The sequence below is a fragment of the Rhinolophus ferrumequinum genome, chromosome 12 (genome assembly GCF_004115265.2).
Source record: "Rhinolophus ferrumequinum isolate MPI-CBG mRhiFer1 chromosome 12, mRhiFer1_v1.p, whole genome shotgun sequence".
Lineage (NCBI taxonomy): Eukaryota > Metazoa > Chordata > Mammalia > Chiroptera > Rhinolophidae > Rhinolophus > Rhinolophus ferrumequinum.
The window spans coordinates 52,377,904-52,398,871 of record NC_046295.1 but is presented as its reverse complement, the minus strand read 5'-3'; the positions used below and the strand labels follow the sequence as shown (position 1 = coordinate 52,398,871).

At 38.4% G+C, this 20,968-nt stretch overlaps 1 protein-coding gene across 5 annotated transcripts in view; it reads left to right on the top strand.

The window, feature by feature from the left end:
* Positions 1-20,968, top strand: part of RNF38 (ring finger protein 38) — a 110,225-nt gene that overhangs the window by 44,695 nt on the left and 44,562 nt on the right. For 2 of the 5 annotated variants that reach the window (XM_033123325.1, XM_033123326.1), the window contains exon 2: positions 4,337-4,407. The exons of 1 other annotated variant lie outside the window; for it this stretch is intronic. The gene's annotated coding sequence lies outside the window, so the exon portion shown is untranslated. Of the gene's footprint in view, positions 1-4,336; positions 4,408-20,781; positions 20,914-20,968 lie in introns of those variants that run through there. 2 more of the 5 variants (XM_033123323.1, XM_033123321.1) reach the window with 2 other exon arrangements.

The following is a 20,968-nucleotide window of genomic DNA, read 5'->3' as shown; positions in this document are numbered from 1 at the left end:
TTCCCGGAAGAATATTTTTAATTGCATAAAATAAAATACATGAGATGACAAAGGAAACCAGTTATACTGGAATGTAGTTATCAAAACATTAAAAACTAATTTGGGCAGCTGGATGGCTCAGTTGGTTAGAGCGCGAGCTCTGAACAACAGGGTTGCCGGTTTGATTCCCGCATGCACCAGTGAGCTGCTCCCTCCACAACTAGATTGAAGGACAATGACTTGGAGCTGATGGGCCCTGGAGAAACACACTGTTCCCCAATATTCCCCAATAAAATAAAATAAAAACCCACTAATTTATGATAAGAATATATTTGCATCTTTATTAATGTATTAAATAACACATTCTAGCAGTGGACCTGATAGCTATTGTAAATTCATAGTAGTGATAAGTGTAAATGATATTTCAGTATTCCTACAACAGCTGTACTATGTGAAAATACATGGTTTTAATTAGTGACAAAGTCACAGGTACTTTCAATACTACTATGGTTTGTTGCTTTATTCATAATAGAGTGAATTTTTACATTTCAGTTTCACGTTAATGGAAATAAACATAGTTTTATTCCCATGTAAGCCTTGCGTCCCAGGTTAAGAATCTAGAGTGAGAACTGTAATGCTGGTGTGAACAGACCACTGAACAGGTCACCAGATGGAAGAACAGGCCTTGTCTGCATGGACGCATACTGCCACTTTGGCCCCTGGTACCTGCCAGGCAACACTCATCATGGGGAGAGGATTCAGACATGAACTTATACCTTCAATAGAGCACCGGTTTACTCGTTCTTGAACAGTAATAGTAACTTTATACAATGTATTTGAAAAAACAAAATCAGAGAACTCATGGTAAACACTGTCATTTAATGTATGTTTGGCTGTTCTCTACTAGATTTTTTTCAAGTTTCAAAAATTAGCCCCGTTGTCTAGTATGGAAGGTTTCTTCTTTTGCTGCTGGGTACTTCATTCTCTGAATAGCTTATCCAAAGCTGCCTTAAGACCTGTATTTCATTCTTCAGCAGTTCAGTGTGAGCCATCTGTCTGCATTCTTTGTTTTATGGGGCAGGGACCCCTGGAGCGGGAGGCTGGTGCTTGTGTGTATTTATTCACCTCTAGGATGTTTTGCATTGTTTTCTAGCAAAGGACCCTTCCCTTAGTGGTAAAGGACTGAGTTCTGATACTCAGGGCAGATGGTCAAAGAGAAACCCTGCCCATTTTTAAATTGGATTGTATGTTTTCTTTCTGTTGAGTTTTAAGAGTTCTTTGAATACTTTTGGATACCAGTCCTTTATCAGATACGCATTTTTCAGGTATTTTTCTACCAGTCTGTAGCTTTGTCTTTTCATTCTCTTAACAGGGTCTTTCACAGAGCAGAAGCTTTAAATTTTAATGAAGTCTGTCTTTCCCATTTTTTTCTTGTATGGATTACCGTGTTTCCCCGAAAATAAGACAGCCGGACCATCAGCTCTAATGCGTCTTTTGGAGCAAAAATTAACATAAGATCCGGTCTTATATTAAATTATACTATAAGTAAAATAAGACCGGGTTTTATATTAATTTTTGCTCCAAAAGACGCATTAGATCTGATAGTCTGGCTAGGTCTTATTTTGGGGAAACATGGTATGCTTTTGCTGTTGCATAATCCATTGTCAAACCCAAGGTCACTTAGATTTCTTCCATGTTACCTAAGTTTTGTAGTTTTGCATTTTACATTGAGATCTATGATCCATTTTGAGTAAATTTTTGTGAAAACTGTAAGGGCAGTGTCTAGGTTCAGTTTTTTTGTATGTGGATGTCTTTTCATTTAATTTTAATACTCTTTCAGAAGAGGTTTTAAAGTTACTAAATAATGTATCTCAACCTTCATCTTTCTAGCTCTGTGGAGTCTTACATTTTGGCGGTGATCCCAAGTAATGTTCCCCCACCACAGTCATTAGATGGTATGATGTGAACTGTTAGCAACACAGTTTCATCTTTCTTAAACTGTGTCCAATAGGAGCACAAAAGACATGATACGTTAAATATGTGGGTTTTGCGTAAGAATGAAACTCCTCCTTGGATCACATCTACCATATTTTTGAAACAATAGTTTATGTTGTGATTTGATTTGTCAATCTTGTGTCCTAGAAGATTTTAATATTTGGGGACATTGTTATATATTCTTTTTTCCAGATCATGGGTTTGGAATAATATGTTAAATGATGTTAACTGATATCAGTACCAGAGGGAACTCTCTGATTTACATTATTATTATTCATAACTGCATGTACCTTTTTGGCAGTTGTACCTCCCCCCCCGCCACATCCTTCCCAGAATTGTCATTCAGTGGCAAAAACTTGTTCAACTTCTTAATAAGGTTGCTTCTGAAACATATAAATTGATAATAAATGTTAACAAATGTTTTTTCAGCGTCTTTTGATGGGGGTCAAACTTTAAAACATTGTTTTGTACCTTAATTCTTTGTTGATAAATTTTCTTTTATTGAATCAGGCTTTCCTTAGGTAAACATGAGTAGATTATGGTGACACACTGTATTGTATATGTTGTCACTATGCAACATATACATTGTATGCTGCAATTTTATTTAGTATTTTTATTCCTGTATTTGAGATTAATTTGTTTTCTTATTGTAATCCTTTTTGTATTTTATAATCGATGTCAGTACAAAACGAGTTGTGCGACAACTTATACTGAGTAGGTTAGGAATAGTCACTGTCACTTGGGATTATTGAATCTGTACTTTTTAAAGAAATTAACTGGTAAATCGATCTAATAAGGAATTTTTTATCCTTTGTAGTTCCTAAATAATTTTCTCTGCTATTGCCAATATACTTTTCTCATTTTCTTTTTATGAATGCATAAAAATGATATATGATAAAAATCAACCTTTAAAGAAGTTCTAACAGTTATTAAAGTGTGAAATAAAAATTTTTAGTATTAAGACAGGTGTCAAATTTAGTTGGTAGCGTTCTTTGTCAATGGCATATGAATAACTGGACATCAGAATTGATGGTATCATAAATTTACAAAATGTGGTATTTGTCAGTGTGATGTCCACAGAGCTGATGATGGTTCATATAAACATTTACCCATGCAGACTGCTAAAGCCACCATAGGTTTCACTCGTCACCATTTTATTCAGAGGTGTGTGGCGCAGAAACTATAACTTGTCAGTATTACAGTGGGAGTCCTTGCAGTAGGCCATGTAGCAGTTCATACTTTCTGGAATACTCTTCTTATAGCTCAGATTGAAAGAAACGATACCCACATTGGGTGGTGGCTAGAACTTCATCAGCATAGTTTCTAGGATCCTCCGCAGGGGACAGCCTAATTAACACGTAACCATGCTGAAAAACATGCTTTTCTACTAAGTGTCTGTTGTACTTCCAGTCCACATGCAGTTGACTAATTTCGTAATTTCTATCATAAGCAGTATTGCCAAGTAGCATAGGTGGCATGCATTCTTAATCAGGTTAACGGATTAATCCAAAGTTAAATTCTCATACATAAGGAGAAGGGGTTTTACTCATCTTTTGGTCCACAGTCATGGGTGCTGACTTTTCATTTATGGCCTCTTGTTTTAGTATCTTCTTTCATGTTGTTCTTACTCCAAGATTATTTTTAAAAGTCAACATTAAAAACAACAACACTGGTTTCATTTTTTACATTTGCATAGAACTTTGAGCCACAATTTTTCTGTATGATGTGAGATAGGAATGGAAACTTTTTTCAGATGACTAATCAGTTCCAATCACTTATCGAATAATCATTTGTTTTCCTATTAATTAAAAATATCATTGTTATAGAGCAGTGGTTATTAAGAAATAGTTCTTCAAATTAACAAATTGTTGGGTGTGTTAAGAATGTTTACACTTAAAGTAATAAAACCTTTTTATAATCTTATGACTTTGTATTGTGTTATTTATATGGTGAGAATTTATAGGGTCAATTGTTTTCTCAAAGAAAGCATGTGTAGTCTGAAAAGTAGTATACCTTTTCTTCTAAAAAGAAGTTTGCCTTATTGGGGGCTGTTGTGCTTATTTAGGTGACCTTACTTTGAAAGCTAGCCACTCAGTATAGTGGTAAGAGGTGGATTAGGGGTTTGAATAACAGCGTTCTAGTTTTAGACCTGCTATTTCACTGACTGCTACTTTACGCAAGTCAGCCTCTCTCTGTTTTGTTTTGCACGTTAAACTGCAAGAATAATAATCCCTATCCTGTCTACTTCCGAGTATTGTTGAAGATTAGATGGGATAATGGATTTAAAAGCACTTTTAATTGGAAAAGCAGTATAAATGTAAGGAATTATTGCATCTTAACTTTTCCTCCCTTTCTCTTGTAGGTAGTATTGGTGCTTCTTTTCAGTGCCAGTCCATCCATCACGACCACATTTGTCATGATGACACTGACAAGGTGAGGTCCGTGTTGATGTTTCCCCTGGTGAAATGCATGCTGCCCTCATGTGACTGGACTCACTCATATAACTCTGGGCGTAGGGCCAGGAGAGTGGGACTTGGGGGGGCACAATGTTGAGACGCAAAGGGCCTTGCTGGTTTCTGTGTCAGATTATCAGACTGTTCCAGAAAACGAGGGCCAATTCCCAGGAGGTGGGCTAGACTCTTGGTAAACCCTCCATGTCCTTACTCCCATCTCTGATCCCCTCACCATGCTGCCTCTTTTCTTGCACAACCTGAATAGATTATCTTATTATATTAACAAGAGCTCCCAAAGTTGATAACTGTCTAATCAATTTGTATGTTTCCAATTTGAAATATCTTAGATATTCCAGTTTGGTTAATTTTTATAGTTGATCGTGTTAGATTAGGTTTCTTTTCATACTTAGTTTTTTGCGGGCTCTGTTTCCAAAGCCCAGTTTACATGTTGAGAAATGAGAATGGAATCTGTCCAATTCATGCAAAAGAAACCTGCTTTGGGCCTGGTTTTGTTTCTTTGTTTTAAATCAGGTCCAAACTCTTGGTGGTTTTCTTTCATTTTGGTATTTTGCTTCTGTTCTTTTTATCTCTAAAGAAACTTGGTCTTTGGGGGTTTTCCAGTGCTCATCAGCACCCTTGATGGCCCAGCCCTTGCCGTAGATACTAATGTGGGCTTGGTGTTTGGAACATCTGGCCGCTGATGTTGGGTGGACTTAACTTTAGTATTTTCTACCATCAGTTTCTGGCGGCTTCCCTCCCATTTCCTGTGTCTTGTGTGCAGGAATGTATCACTCCCTTGGTAGTTTCCGCAGGCAGACCAATCCAAGCGATCTTTTTCTCTGCTGTTTTAATCAAGATCCTCCTCCCCTCATCCTGTTGGACCTAGATCAAGAAGTTGGTTGATCATTGGGATTTTCCAAATGGTTTTCTTTGTTCTGTGTTGTTCTCTGTCTTTGTGAGCCTTGCTCTGACAGATTTCATTCTGTTGACAGCGAGAGTGGTATGCTTTTAGCATTCCATAGTCTCTTTTATTATTATAGTAATCCAGAGGCATGGGTTTAACTTTTAACTTCTTTTAGAAGCAAGCCACTGAATGAGACTTTTGGATAATACGTGGTTTTCTCCATAAACTTTACTATATCACAGACTTTAGAAATGAGCATTTGAAAATAAGAATGATGATAGAGGGGAAGACAAAATCACTTTAGGTCAGTAATGCTGTAAACAGTTGTGTTTCCTAATTGTGAAGATATTTTGGGGTTAAATTTTCTTTCCCCTATTAAGTATAATATGCCTCTCTGCATTTGTTCATTTACAGTGGGAAAGCCAGACTGTACCCTGTTCTGTCTCCTGGTTTACAGCCTGGAGATGAGATTTCTGTCTGTCTCTGCCAGATACTTTCCATCTACTTTAAAATGGTTTTCCTCTTAATTTCTGAATCTTTGTATGATTGATTTTTGTGCTTTTTGGAGATGGGATTGTTCCTGAAATACATGGGGAGGGGGAAGAGAAGTTGAAGGGATTTTGTAACCTAGTTAGTATATCAAAGAACTTTCAGAAACTGCTCTCTTCTCTCTCCTGCCTACCATGTGTATACTTATGATGGTTTCCCAGAGGGAAATGGAGCAAATTGATTAAGATCTCTTGACTATATTTATAATTTATTCATCTGATTCAGTCAGTAAATAATATTTATTGATTGGCAGTTATGTGTCTAGGCACTTAGCGAATGCATCAATATCCAAAACAAATGAAGATTGCTGTTTTTTCCATGAGTGTACAGTCTAACTGGGGGAGGCAGACAATAAAAATAAACATAATACATAAATTATGTAGTATGTTAGAATAAGCACAGTGGATTAAAGAAAATGTAGAGCAGAAAAAGTGGGATGAGGACCACTGTGTTGGATGGTACAGATTGCTTTGAATAAGATCATCAGGCATCATTCTGGGGAGGAGAGTGGTGGGTGGAATGTTTAACAATCACATTTCTATATTTGCAACAGCTTCTGACTTATTTCTTTCTAAGAAATAAGTAACAAATGTGTATTGGTTTTGCAAAAACAAAATGAACTTGCTGCCTAATACATATTGCTTGGATGTGTTCTCTCTCTCTCTCTCTCTCAATGGAAGGGATTATAGAGCACACCTAATCCAACCCTCTTTTAAAAATAAAATTGGAAGCTGTGACCCAAGTGGGAGACACGAGTTGTTCAGCAGGAGTCACCCTACAGTGCTAGGGCTCGTGCAGATCTTCTGCCTCTGATACAAGTCCTGTAAAATAATTCCTGCGCTCTTCTGAATACATTGTCAGAACACACTGCTGCTTTGCTTACTATCCTCACTTCATTTTCAGGCATAGTCCATTTCTCAGATTTGGGACTGAAAGATGATTTTTCTTAAAAGTTGTCTCAATTTTAACTAATCCATGTGTGACTAGGAGTGGAACCAGGGGTCAGGAAGGAGAAAGTGGGCCAGTCCATTTGTTGGGCCTCCCTTCTATAGCCTTGGAAGTAGTGGTAAGTCCCCAAATTTTAAGGCTTGGCCTGTTTTCCAACTTAAGTTTCTCTGCTGACATACATCAGCTTGTATCCTATAGTACTGGAAGGAACTGAGTCCCCCTCTGAGATTTACTATTAAATACTGCAAACTCTCATATTCATCAGTTTGTATTGGGCACAGCAATTCACACAACAGCAAAAAATTAAACACACAGTAAATTGTTTTCTTAGGAACACAAGTATGCACTTAAGTCCCTTAGTTATTCCACGGTAGAGAAAAGGGGGTAGAGAAAGATCCTCTAGCTGAAGATAGGAATTAGAATTTTTAACAAATGAGCATTATTTACCCACTTAAAAAGTAGTGGGAGTGGGACTAATTCATAAAATTGTTTTATTCTTGGTATTTATGTTTAGTCGTAGTGGAAAACAACTAAGGTGTATAATTTTAAAAGAAGAAAAATAAAGGAGTATAAAACTTGATTTATTAATGAAAAAGAAAGGTTTTAAAGGAAATGAGTAAGGCTAAACAACAAAATAATATGACAAAATTAATCAGTTATAATAAATGTGAATTTCTGTTTGGCTATTAAATGATAGACTGGGTAAAAAAGCAAAATGTCACCTATATATACTTTATATAAGAGACATACCTAAAAACAAAATGACACAGAAAAGTGAAAGTAAAAGATAAGCAAAGATAGTATCAAGCATATGCAAATAGGAAGAAAGCAGGAGTGACGTTTTAAATAGAATTCAAACCAAAGGTTATTAATCTGGTAGAAGTCATGAACCATCACACTATAAATGTTTAAGCCAAAGCTCATAGAAGTACAATAAAAAATTGACAAAATCACAACTGTGGAGTGTACAGATGCCATGGAAGTAGGAATACCAGTTAAGAGGTTAGTGTGTTGACAGTAGATGTATTGATTTTCTATTCCTATGTAACAAATTACCATAAATGTAGCAGCTTACAACACACTTATTATCCATAGCTACACATTTATTATCCATAGCTTTCGCGAGTCACCAGTTGAGGCAAGGCTGAGCTGGGTTCTCTGCTCAGGGTCTCATAAGACTGCAATCAAGGTGTCTCCTGGGCCTTACTCTTTCTTATCTGGAGTTCTCAACTAGGGAAGGATCTGCTCCCTCCAAGTTCATTCAGGTTGTTGGTAGAATTCATTTCTGTGAGGCTGTATGACTGACTGAGGACCCCAGCTTCTTACTGGCTATTGACTGGAAGTCAACCACAGGTCCTAGAGGCTGTCCACAGTTCCCTGCCATGTGATCCTGTCCATGTACACTTGACAGCAGGTCTATTTGCTTCTTCTAGAGGACCCCAGCTTCTTACTGGCTATTGACTGGAAGTCAACCACAGGTCCTAGAGGCTGTCCACAGTTCCCTGCCATGTGATCCTGTCCATGTACACTTGACAGCAGGTCTATTTGCTTCTTCTAGACGAGATAGAGAATCTTTCCAATTGGCTGAAATGATTTCTTATATAATAAAACATAATCACGGGTGACATCCCATCACCTTTGCCATATTCTTTAGTTTAGAAGCAAGTCTCAGGTTTTGACTGCATCAGTGGGAGAGGGTTATACAAGGGCATGACTAATGGTCACCTTATGATTTGTCCATCACAGTAGGCAAAACAATAAGGATAATTTGAATAACATAATTAGCAAGCTGATTTAATAGTTCTTATAACATCAGAAAACATGCTTTAAAGTTTTTGCTCGTAAAAAAATTTAAATAACAGCTTTATTGAGCTATAAGTCACATATCATAAAATTAACTGCTTTAAAGTGGTTTATTTCAGTGGTTTTTAATATATACAAAGTTGAACAACTATCCCTACCATCTAATTTTAGAACATTTTTATCCCCTCAAAAACCAATACCAATTAGCAGTCACTCCCCATTATTCTCCCCCTCCACCTCCAGCTCCTGGCGATCACTGATCTGTCTCTATCGATTTGCCTATTCTGCACATTTCATATAAGTGGAGTCATACAATATGTGGCCTTTTATGTCTGGCTTTTCTCACTTAGCATGATTTCAAGGCTCATCAGTGTTGTAGCATGAATCAGTACTTCATTCCTTTTTATGGGTGAATAGTATTCCATTGTATGGATATAACACAATTTGTTTATTCACTAGTTGATAGATATTTGTTTACATATTTTGATTATTATGAACAATGCTGCTGTGAACTTTTGCGTGTATGTTTTTGTTTAGTTGGTCACAGGACAGATTTTTGTTTAACATTTTGAGGAGCTGTTCAACTGTTTTTCCAAAAGTGGCTGCACCATTTTCCATTCCAGCAAATGCCTGAGGGTTCCAGTTTCTTCACATCCTTGCCGACACTTTTTGCCTCTCTTAAATGATAGCCATTGTAGTGAGTGTAAAGTGGCATCTCATTGTGGTTTTAATTTGCATTTCTTTAATGATTAATGATGCTGAGCATCTTTTTATATGCTTTTTGTACATTCCTAAATCTTCCATGGTTAGTTAAATAAAAGTCAGTTATGGATCTTTTATTCTTGCCACTTGTCATTAAAAAAACAAACAAAAATTTTAAAAAATTAATCTCCCCATTCCCCCAATTTTATAGTTTTTAGGTTCAAAAGTGCAAAAGTGATTGCAGTTTTTGCAATTATTTTTAACCTTTTAAAACCACAATTATTTTTGCACCAACCTAATACTTGTGTCCATTATGGAAATTTGGGGAAATACATAGAAATAGACTATGTCATAAGCAACTCACCATTTTTCAATAAATTACTCTTAACATAGCATTTTTCCTTCAAGTATTTCTCTGCATGGTTAAAATAAAGCTAAAGTGTTCTAATTATCTGTGACAGTGATTACCCTAAAACTCAGTGGTGCAAAGCATATTTTTAGTATCTTTCATGGTTTTGGGGTTTCCTGTGCTTAGCTAGGTGGCTCTTGTGTGGAGTTTCTCATGCAGTTGCAGTCAAATGGTGGCTCAGGCTGGAGTCATCTTGAAGTCCTGACTTACATGTCTGAAGGTTGATGCTGGGGCTTCAACCGGGGTTAGCGACCTGAGCACCTATATGTACCCTGGGCTTCTTCACAGCATGGCGGCTTGATTCCAGGAGTGACTATCCCAAGAGGACCAGGCAGATGCTGTATGACCTTTTATGACCTAACTTTGCAGGTCGCAAAGCATTATTTCCCCTTTAGTCACAGGCCTGCCCAAATTCAAGAGGAGGAAACATCAGCCCCACTGCTGAGGAGGAATGTCAACACAGTGTTATAAGAAGAGAATGAAAGGCAGGAGAACTTACGATGGCCATCTTGGAAAATATAATCCGCACACTATATATACTTGAAACATCAGTTAAAATGGCTGTATAAGGTTCCATCCTAAGGCTCTATGGGAATTTACTTAATGTGTCTTTAATTATGAAGAGTTAGATCATTTAAAAAGAAAACTGTTATACATTATTCATTCAGCACATATTTATTAAGTGCCTACTATGTGCCGGGCACTGTTGAGTCACCAGGATACAGTGGTGAAAAGACTGACAAGGAAGATCCTGGTTTTTCTGGTGCTTATATTTTTGTGGAAGGGGCAGAAAGTGAACTGTATATAGAAACCAGTAAATGATCAGATACTCTCAAGTGCTGTGCAAGGAATTGAACAGCTGGCTCCTCTAGATTAGGTGCTAGGGAAGGCCCTTAAGAAGGTGACACTTGGGCTAAGAGCTGAATGATAAGAAGGAACAAGTTCCAGGGAGGGGAAACAGCTGTGAAAAGGCCCTAAGGCTGGGAAGATTGTGTAAACAGAAGGAAGGCTGATGTGCACCAGCGAGGTGGATGAGGGTGGAAGTGGTATGAGATGAAGTTCAAGAGGTAGGCACAGGCCAGCTCATGTAGAGCTTGGGAAGTCAGGGGAAGAACTTGAAGATTTTGTTCTGCTGGTTATGGAAACCCTTGGAAGGTTTTAAGCAAAGGAGGGACATGATCTGGCTTATGTTTTTTAAACACCCCTTTTGCTGCTGTGATGAGATTTTCTTTTATAGTTGTGGTAATAAAATACGCCTAACATAAGATTTATCATCTTAACCATTTTTAAGTGTACAGTTCAGTAGTGGTAAGTACATTCACATTGGTGTGCAGTGAATCTCCAGAACTCTCTTCATCTTTTAAAATGGAAACTCCACGTCCATTAAACAAGAACTCCTCATCCTCCTCTCCTCCCAGCCCCTGGCAACCACCATTCTACTTTCTGTCTCTCTGAATTTGAGTGCTCTGTGTACCTCATATAAGTGGGATCATACAGTGTTTGTCTTCTTGTGACTGGCGTATTCCACTTCGCATCATGTGGTCAAGGTGCATCTCCGTTGTAGCATGTATCAGGATTCCTTCTTGTTCAAGGCTGAAGAATATTCCATTGTATGTATACAGCATTTTATTTACTCGTTCATCCATGAATGGACACTTGGGTTGTTTCCACATTTTGGCTATTGTGAATAGTGCTGCTAGGAACATGGGTGTACAAATAGCTCTTTGAGACCCTGCTTTCAATTCTTTTGAGTATATACTCAGAAGTGGAATGGCTGGATCATTTTTATTTTTAACGTTTTGAGGAACTGCTATGCTGTTTTCCATAGCAGCTGCATCATTTTACATTCCCACAAAAAATGCATAGGGATTCCAGTTTTTCCACATCCTTGTCAACACTTATTTTCTGTTTTTTTTTTTTTTTTTTTTAAACAGGAGCTATCTTAATGGGTGTGAGGCAGTACCTCATTGTGGTTTTAATGTATATTTCCCTACTGATTAATGATGTTGAACATCGTTACATGTGCTTATTGTCCATTTGTATATCTTCTTTGGAGAACTGGCTATTCAAGTTCTTTACCCATTTTTAAAATCAGTTTTTATTTTTTTGTTATTCGGTTGTAGGAGTTCTTTATATTAGGATATTGATCCCTTATCAGACATATGATTTGTAAATATTTTCTCCCATTTTGTAGGTTTCCTTTTCACTCTTGATTGTGTTCTTTGCACTGAAATTTTTATTTTGAAGTAATGCAGTTTATCTATTTTTTCTTTTGTTGCCTGTCCTTTTGGTGTCATATCCAAGAAATCATTGCCAAATCCAATGTCGTGAAGCTTTTTCTCTATGTTTTTTCCTAAAAGTCCTAGTTTTAGCTCTTATGTTTAGATCTTTGACTCATTTTGGATAAATTTCAACGTATAGTATAAGGTAAGTAAGGGTCTGTCTTAGTAGTTCTGCATATGGATATCCAGTTTACCCAACTTCATTGTTGAGAAGTCTGTTCTTTTCCCATTGATTGGTATTAGCACCCTGTCAATATTGTTTGACCATATTTGTAAGGGTTTCTGGGCTCTCTGTTCTAGCCCATTGGTCTCTGTGCCTTTATGCCAGTACCACAGTGTTTTGATTACTATAGATTTGTAATAAATTTTGAATGATCTATTTCTTGAGCCTTGATTACTAGAGTAGAATTGAACAAAAGGATATGAGTATCACAAATGACTTTTTTATTATATGATTGATGAGAAATGGTGCTAAATTGTTTTAATGTGTATTTCTTTGATAACTACTAAAGTAATACAGCTTTTCATATGTTCATTTGTTCATTAGTCATTTGTATTGCTTTTTTTAAAACTGTTTTGCATATTTTCTCTTCTATGGGGATATTTCTGTGTTCCTATTCATTGTGTATCGGGACATTAATCATTCATCATATTTGCAACAACAACAAAAAATCTCAGCTTTTAATTTTTAATGAATTTTTTTCCTATACAGAAATTTAAAATTATTTTAGGAGCAAATCTATTGGTATAGTTCTTTGAAATGTATTTCATTGCTTTCATGTTTAAGAAACGTGTCTCTAGATATTTACCTACATTTACTTAAAGATTTGTTAATTTTATATATACTTTCTGAGCTATATTGTATCCCAATGTGTTTTTAAATAGGATCTCTTTTTTTTTAAGATTTTTTTTGGGAAGGGGAACAAGACTTTATTGGGGAACAGTGTGTACTTCCAGGACTTTTTTTCAAGTCAAGCTGTTGACCTTTCAATCTTAGTTGTGGAGGGTGCAGTTCAGCTTCAAGTTGTCCTTTCAGTCTTAGTTGTGGAGGGCGCAGCTCAGCTCCAGGTCCAGTTTCCGTTGCTAGTTGCAGGGGGCGCAGCCCACCATCCCTTGCTGGAGTCGAACCGGCAACCTTATGGTTGAGAGGATATGCTCCAACCAACTGAGCCATCCGAGAGCTCAGCGGCAGCTCAGCTCAAGGTGCCGTGTTCAATCTTAGTTGCAGGGGGCGCTGCCCACCATCCCTTGAGGGAGTCGAGGAATTGAACTGGCATCCTTGTAGTTGAGAGCCCACTGGCCCATGTGGGAATCGAACCGGCAGCCTTCGGAGTTAGGAGCATGGAGCTCTAACTGCCTGAACCACCAGGCCGGCCCCAAATAGGATCTCTTTTTGCTTTATTGTGAAATAGCTGAGGTGATTAGAAATACCATGAAATGGTAAATGTTTTGAGATTATTGTTAATTTGGCATTCTTTTTTTTTTTGGCCTTTGAAATATCATTAACTGCTAAATTTATTTTGTTTTTATTTATAAGACACTATTATAACAGGAATAGGCAAACAAAGGCAGGGGGGATAGATTAGCTTCCTGTGGTAGCTTAAATTTTATATTTGCTTTACAAAGAGTTGTCTTGCTTTAGGGTTTTTATTTAAGGTTGTCATTTCTGTTTTGTGGTGTTAATTGGAATTCTGCCTACGTTACACACTTCCTTCTTTAACTTAGATAAAGTCTGGAAAGGCCTGTTGAATGTGGCATCAGTAGGAGGATACAGGGTTTGTTGGGATGTGCCCATGTGTCACAGTGTCTGTGCAAAACCGCTCAGGCAGGGTTCTAAAAGTGTGTCATCAGTGGAAGCCACCAGGAGAACACTGGCCATTTCAGTGAGCTGGTCACATTTCAAGAATGCAAAATGTTAGATTTCTATAGCAGGGGGAACACCCAGAGCAAGTTATCAACTATGAGATTATATAAGATCCTCCAGGGTTCCCTAGAGGAAAGTCTGTTCCTCATCAAACATGGTGGAAGTTATAAGATGTTCATGTGGTCTGATCCACTTAGAGAATATGCTCGTGTTTCTTGCATCTCAAATATTTTAAGATCCCCTCTCATTCCCATGTCCCTTTTCAACACTGCTTTTTCATTTTTTTCCCCAAAGTGAAGGAGCTAGTTGTCTGTGCTTCTGTGTCTTAATCAGTGCTTATGCCATCAATTATTCATTTTCTTGAAGTCCTTATATAAGTATAGCCCATGTTCACTGGCTTTTCAAGTCATATTTTCCATTAGTGCCCAATTCTTAATGATTAGAGTCCCTCTCCTCCTAACTGTACTTGACCAGTGTAGCTGGCTTTCCTCCCCAACTGTTTCTGTGACTCCCTGAAAGATCGCTTTCCTAAGTGCTGCTGTTCTCACTGGTGTCATTTTGGCTCCAGTTTGGGCCAGGTTCCCTAGGCTGTTGCATTTAATAAGGCCGTAGTAAAGGCCCAGTGATTTAACAGGATGGAATTAGAAGAAAGAGAACTTAAAGCTGCACATAAAATATGGCTGCACTCAGTACCTTGGCCCAAGTTTTGTTTGTAGGGCATCTCTCTCCCTAGTCCTTGACCTACTGCTGTAGATGATGGGGCCAGCCTATCTCCCCTCAGGAAATGCCCTTAAATGCTGCTGTTTCCTCTCCAGAGTCGAGCCCCGACTATTTTCATTCACTATTGGATGGAGTAAAAATTGGTGCAACTTTTTAGGAGGCAGCTTAGCAATATTTCTCAAAATTTAAAAAGGCGCATACCCTTTGAACCAGCAATTGCACTGTTAGAAAGTTACCTTTTATGAATATATTTTCCAATGCAGGCCAACCTATATGTATGCTCAAGAATATTCATTATATCTTTATAATATCAAAACACTGAAGACAACCTAAATGTAAGACATGATTTTAAAAATAATAAATGGTTTATCCCTAATAATGAAATAATAGGCTTTGTTGAAAAGAATAACCTAGGTCTGTATGTGGTTAACTCTTTTCTTTGCCTGTGGCTGTCTAGTGGACTTGGTAAAACTATAGTATCAGAGTGTGATTTGTCCTGAGATTAATCTGTTGGAGCAATTTCGAGTGAGAGTCAAAGCAACTAGAATTGTTCCTAAGATGTGCCCTGTTCACCAGAACAGAACAAGGAACCTTTTAATTTCTGCTTCAAGGGTACCGTTAAGGCAGATCATGCCTCAGAAGTCAGCTCTTTCCCACTTACCTGCTCCTGAGATGGAATATGCTATGATGTACAGCGCATGCTTTATTTGCACTCGTGCCTCTCCATTTCTGGTTTGGTGTAAGTCTCTTTATTTTTCTGTCTTCTGACTCAGTTTATCCAAGGCCCTCAGGTTTATTCACTCGTCTCTCTTGAACTCCTTCCTGGCTGACGACTTTTCACCCTGGGTCTGCCTTAGCTTCTTCCCACCTTCACTGCCCTGAGTGCTTTCCTTCTGTCATCTCCTCTGCCCACGGTTCAGTGTCTGGCAACTCTCACCTGCACTGTGGGAACAGATATTTGACTACTCACCCATCCCAAAGCCTATATGGCTATATTATGGGAGGCTTTTGGTGGATTTGGATTTGGGTGCACCTTTGCTGCCCCTTTCTGGTCTTTAGCTATAGCTGGCAGCTGCTGGTAATTAACCTTTCCATTCTGCCAGGGGGTAATAACATGGGTGAAAGTGCTTATACTGCTTGTTTTGTATTAGATCAAGTCTTGTCTTGAGTGTAGATACTGCATAGCCTGAATAGTGCTAGGCTCCCCTGTGCACCTTCATCTTCTTAGGTCCTTTAGCTGGTTTTTGTGGAAGGAGGGGAACTTTTAGGAAGGAGGGTGAACAGAGCTAGCTTCAGGAAATTTTGAAATTTATTTTTTGTGTCCTTGTTCCCCTCTTTCACTACTCTTCTGTTTCTGTGCCCCATTTCTCCCTGGGAATTTACCTATTAAGAAAAACATTAGAAATACCATTGCCGTGAAATATTTACATGTCATTAATCGAACTATTTATTAAGCGCTTGCCATGTGCTATACCCTTTGGCCAGAATCAGTGAGACTTAGTCCATAACTTCAAGGAGTTGACTGGCTGATGAGCAAAGGAGTAAAGTTAAGTGTATATTTGCAAGGCAAGATGCTATGTTAGAACACAGAGCAGAGGCACCAACTCAGCAGTAGTGGGTGGCGTTGGACTGAGGTTACAGACAGCAGACTTGGCAGTGGCTATGCTGGCAGCACAGGCCTACTTCTGATAGGGCTAACAGCGGGAAACTGTCTCCTCATTATACAGATCACAGACTTCTAGCAGGAAGGCCATTCTTTACCCCAGCACCTTCTTTGGTGGGGCTCAAAAGTGTGGAGTTTTTTTCCCCTGATACTTACCCTCCATGTGCATGGTTCTTTGGCATCTGGACAAGTAATTCTTTATCTGCAGCTCTTCAATCTTGCCTTTCAATATATTAAAATAGAGATGCCCCTTCTTCCTTTTTGTGTATTCTCAATCAGCCAACATTCTTCCAATGTGGACGTCAGCATTACACAGACAAAAGAGAAATAGGACCTGCCCCGGAGGGGGCTTATTACTGTTTAATAGGGGGAAACAGATATTTAAGAAATATTGCAAGATGTTGAGATAGAAGTGCGTAGAAAGACAACAAAGCCTATAACCTCATAGTCACCTCTCTTGTATTAAGGCCCTTCAGATAACCATTATTTAGATATTCTTTGATGTCTAGAAATGCAAAATTGAGCACAAAACCAAATTTTATATTTACTATCTAGCAGACTATTAACTATCACTTATGTAAAATTTGTTTATGCTTATATATACAGTATACCTGAAAATATATTTCCAGCAATAATACTCTTCAAATTCACAAGATTGTGAGTTAGTTTTCTAGGAGATTGTGAGTTTCAGAGTGAGATCTTCCTTATATATGTTCACAGATTATAGTTGGTTTTCCTTTGTTAGAAATAAGGAAAAGAAAGGAAATCTAACAAATCTATAACTACTAAAGAAATTTAATTCCAAATTCAGTTGGCTAACCAGCAAATACTACCAAACATTTAAAGAAAGCCTAACACCAATCTTACAGAAACTCTTCTAAAGATTAGAAAAAGTGATTTTTTTTTTCTATTTTCACTGATTTCATTTTCTGAGGTTGGCATAATCTTTGAAACAAAACTTGACAAGGATGTTACAAAAATGTAAAATAGCAGTTAATCTTACTCCAGAACACAGATGTAAATCCTAAACAAAACACTAGCAAACCATAGCCAACAATACATAAAAGAGGTAATACATAAGACATGGTTTTATTAGGTATGTAAGTTTACTTTAACATCTAAAAACAAAAACCGATAATGTAATTCACACATGAACAGAAAAAAATTATATGATTCTCTCATAGATGCAAAAACATTTGATAAAATTAAACATCCATTAATGATAAACTTTTAACAAAGTAGAAATAAAACACCCTTAATTTGCTAAAGGGATCTACAAAAAAACCGTACTGCAAACACCATACTTACTGGTGAAATGTTGCAAGTTTTCCAGGTTTGAAATAAGACAGAAATGCGTGCTCTCACCATATCTGAAGACAGAAATGTGTGCTCTCACCATATCTGTTTAGCACTATACTAGAGGTCCTAGCCAGTCCAGTAAGACAAGACAAAGAAAAGGAAAATGTGTTGGAAAGAAAGAAATTGAACAGTTATTATTTAATGCCAACAGGACTGTATGTATAGAAAACTCAAAAGAATTAATATAAACTATTAGAATTAATAGTTATATATAAAACCTAGAATAAACCTAAGCACAAAATGTACAATACCTCTACAGAAAACTGTTAAGCATACTGAAAAAAATTAACAACTCAAGCAATATAAGGATGCGTTTGCTCATAGATTAGAGTCAATATTGTGAAGATATTAGCACCCCTTAATTTATCAAGCTGCAATGCAGCCCAATCAAAATCTCATCTGTTATTCCCACATTTTAGAATGGTAGACATTCCCAATGACCAGAGACACACTTGAAGGAACTACAGTATTTTCCTATTTGGTAAGCAATATATTAGTATACAGGTTTCCCCTGGTATCCGAAAGTAGAGCATCCCTACGAAACCTTCCGTAAGCCAAAATGGCATAAAGTGAAGAAGCAACTACCTAAGGGCACATCTTGCTAATGGATGCACAAGATAAACTGAGATAAAGCACAGATGCTCACAACGTTCAGAGCTCTGGCAGCTTGATGCTGAGATGATGCTGAGTGTAGTTCTGGGGAAGGAGCTTGGCGGCCAGTCCCGCTGGTAGGGGTACGCACTGCCCCTATAAGGCTGCTGCAAAACAAATACTGAATGCTATTTTCGCTTTTCGCCGTTTTTTCCTAAAAGTGAAAATCATCTTTGGATTTCTTTCAGTTAGCGAAAACAGGTACTACATAATGTAGGTCTTTCATAAAAGTGAAGTACAGTAAAGCAGACTTTTGAAAAGCAGAGGATACCAGTATTTTTATTTTAAAAGTGAGGGGACTTAAATGACTTGGCTATCTCAGAAAGAAGTTTTTAGTAGTCACTGACGGATTGTTTCACTTCTGTTGTGAAAACCAATTTGAAAGGGCAGGTAGTCTTTGAGTCAGAATTCTGAAGAAGTTCTTGTCACAAGCAACTATTCCTGCAAGTGCTGTGCTGTCCCCTAGCCACATATGACTATTTAAACTGATCCTGGTCAATTCATTAGTTGCACTAGACCCATTTCACGTACTCAGTAGCCACATGTAGCTTGGGGCTACCTTTTGGATGGTGCAAATGTCAAACATTTCCATCATTGCTGGAAGTTTATTGGACATCTCTCCAACAAGGCTTCCCATTTTTTTGAATGGACACCAAATAAAATTAGAGGTGGACTGGAGTTGAGCAACTGCTCTGGTATAATTGGCCCCCCTTAAAGCTTATCCTTGGGTGTTTATTAGCAGGGCACCAGATTTTCTGGTTAAGAAAATCAATTGGAAAAGAGATTACAGTACAAATTTCAAACTATCCAACCCTAGGTGTGGGAACATTGTTTACATCTTAACCATTTGAGAAGGGTGCCTCACAAAGGATTGGCTGAAGCCCAGGGGCATTCACGTAAACTTAAGAGTTAGGAACCCTGGAGGACTGTAGATTTTTGCTGCTGAGATTTAGCACTTGAGGAATCTAACTTTTATGACTAGACAACTCCCCAACTGGTAATTTCCCTTCCCTTTCTCAGTCCTCCCCACCCCTACCACCCTGCCCCACCCCTTTTTACCCTTTGATCATATAGATATCCAAGTATACAAGAGAAGCAGTTTCAGGGTAGTCTGTATTACACTGTTTCCCCAAAAATAAGACCTAGTCAGACAATCAGCTGTAATGCGTCTTTTGGAGCAAAAATTAATATAAGACCTGGTCTTATAAGATCCAAAATAAGATCGGGTCTTATTAATTTTTGCTCCAAAAGACACATTAGAGCTGATCATCCAGCTAGGTCTTATTTTCGGAGAAACACGGTATGTAAATGCTTGTGTGGCTGAGATTCTGCTGGAAGATCTGTAATGCTAAGCCAGTCCACAGCAGTAGAGAGAGAGTTGTGAGGGATTCAGAGGTTAGAAAGGGATAATGTATATTGTATGCATCTAAAGATGTGACTCTACCATGAAATGGAAAATAAAAAAATAAATATTTGGAGACTGGCAGAGCGGGCTTTGGGGGGAAGAGTCAGCTATATAACTGGGCTGCATAATGGTGCTGTGGGGCTGGGGAAGGGGGTGTGTTCATAGGTGCCTATTATGTCACTCTAGATTTTCTTTGTCCAAGAATTGTAAAAGTCTGTGATGTTTTTGCTGGAACTTCTATTCAACAGTTGCTAAGCACCTGCTGCTGTTGTGTTTCAGGCTGTAGGTTTGGACTTTGGGATTAGAGTCAAAACAGTTCCAGGGCTCAGTCTGATAAAGGGAGACAAATAATCACCATATAATGTTCTTCATACATAGAGGTTCAGAGGGTCCTAAAACATCATTTTAGTCTGATTCCCTAATTTTCTACTGGAAGCAGCTGAGGCCTAGAGTGGGAAGGAGACTAGTTTAAGTAATGCCAAAGGAACTAGAACCTGGGTTTTTTGCTGATTGGACCACTGTAAAATCTCATCATCATCCTTGAAGACATAATCTAATTCTTATCTGCTTAAAGCCCACTTCTTCCATAATGTACCCTTCACCGACCTCCTTTCCTCCGTTACCACTTACTATCTTTTCCTTGTATTTATTGTGCTTTTATGGAAGGTCTTACTTCGTTTTCTAGACCTTGAACGTGATCAGGCCACCAAGCAGGTTTCGGTCTTTGTTTCTTTCTCATTCTCATCCTCAATATGGTCTGAATAACTTTTAATTAAGCCTTACAGTCAGACAAGTTGGGTTCGAACCAGCTTGCTCCAATTGTGGGACTAATCACCTCCCTCTACCTCAATAAAAATTCCTCGGTCCACATGAATACATATTGTGAATTTGAGTGAGGTCAGTTACTGTTTGATTGCTGAGTTTTGGAGGTGGGAGGCACAGACCAACAGCAACAATTTTGGGAGAGAAGTGCAGGAACTGGGAAACGCGGCCCTTCCCGCTGTCCGGTGGTGTCTGGGCGCCAGACGTGGTCTGGGGCGGGGCTGCGTAGCGGCTCCGCGTGACGGGTTCTGTTGCCGGAACTAGTCTGTCTGAGTCGCGCTGGGACTCGGCAGCCCCGCCCCGCCCCCTGTCCGGCGGGTTGGAAACAAAGGGGGCTCGGCTAGGAGCCGAACCTAGTGGGAAAGAGGTGGAGCATCTGGCAATCTCTCGCGCTGTGTTCTTTAGGTTTGTTCGGGCGAGGGGGCGGAGCGAGCGCAACCCTGAACCAAGAAGTGGGAGG